Raw genomic sequence first — 1,492 nt, 5'->3', positions numbered from 1 at the left:
CTTAATGGCAGGGACATAGCCAATGTCACAAGGCCTCAAATGGCCTTAACATATTGCCTACTACTTGTTATACTTGTTGGGACACGAGCATGTAGGCAGAGAGGGGCAGTTATTGAATGTACGGATAATTGGGCAACATAATCCAGTAATTACTGTACGAGCAAGAGATGAGAGTTATTGACCCAGAAATTCCCTGTAAAGGGGCTTTCTCTGTCCTTTCTGTTCCCAGAGACGGCTTGTGCTGATGTTGGAGGGGAAATCTGCACTTTCAACCCCCCTGTCTAAGTAGGTCAGGATTTGCTGACACCCTGGAAGCCCGTGTTATTTTTCAGTCTGCTCGAACACTGCACTAATGAGGAGTAGGTCATGGGTTTAATCCCCTCTTGGGCCTCTTAGCTTCTCTCTGTTCTGTAGCCGCAGACAGAACCCTTAACCCTGTGCTGGGCCTTCTCAGATGCCAGTGGCTAGCCCAGAAGGCTGATGAGACCTCTTGAGCAGATCAGAGAAAACTCTTCTCCACTCAGCCCCTCACAGGAGTATGACTTCCAGTGAGAATTCCTGTGACCTGGCTTCATCTTCATCAATGTGGTCATGGTTTGCCGAGAATACTCAAAGCATTTACTGAATTCTTACTGTATCTCTCACCTCAGCTCCTGCTGAACATTTGCAGAAAGGCTATAATCAGAAAATTCTTAGGTGGAAACTAAAAAGATTTATCAAGTGTCTGCTGAATTAGGAGGGTTCGCTAAATTCTCCAGTAAGAGGACCCAAGGCGCTAAGGCACACACATCAAAGCTCAGTCTCAAAAGTCTGTATATAATGTGATCATTTTGCAATAGAATCCATAGCCCCAGGCGGCCTGAGCTGGGCCTCTGTGTGCTCATCACACAGCTAAGCAGTGATAAGTTCATTTAATGTTCCATAAAACATGTCAAAACTCAAGCTGGCCAAGGCCACTTCACTATCAGTCCAACCGATACTGTACAAGCCCTTGTGGACCCTTGTGACTGCCCACCAGAACTAGAGCATAAGGTCCCACTACAGAGGACACCACACAGCTTGATTGTAGGAAGCAGAGAAAACAGGCTGGCTTTTGGCTGGGAACTTCCTCCCTGCTGACTAGCATCCAGCACACCGGAGGGTGCTAAGTGGGCTATTCGGGGAGAAAGGGCATCATCCATCTTGCCAAAGGTTCGCTGCAAACCGTGTGAATCAGAAGGCCATTCCTCTGGGCAAGATGTGCTCCGGTGAAACTGTGCCTAACTGCTGTGGGGGTCACCACCTGTCCGCTGGCTGCATTTTAGGACTGCTCTGTGGAGGTGAAGGGAAGGGGGATCCGTCCTGGAACCAGAAGCCCAGCTAACCACCCAGTTCTGGAATAAACCAGAGATACCTCTTCTTTACAACCAATGGTGGTGAATTAGATTCATGTCTGCCCAAGATACAGAGAATATGTGTCAGCTGTGGGCTCAGCCCTAAACACATCACCTGT

This window comes from Peromyscus leucopus, chromosome 7 (genome assembly GCF_004664715.2).
Source record: "Peromyscus leucopus breed LL Stock chromosome 7, UCI_PerLeu_2.1, whole genome shotgun sequence".
NCBI classification, from domain to species: Eukaryota; Metazoa; Chordata; class Mammalia; order Rodentia; family Cricetidae; genus Peromyscus; species Peromyscus leucopus.
This window is presented reverse-complemented; position numbering follows the sequence as displayed.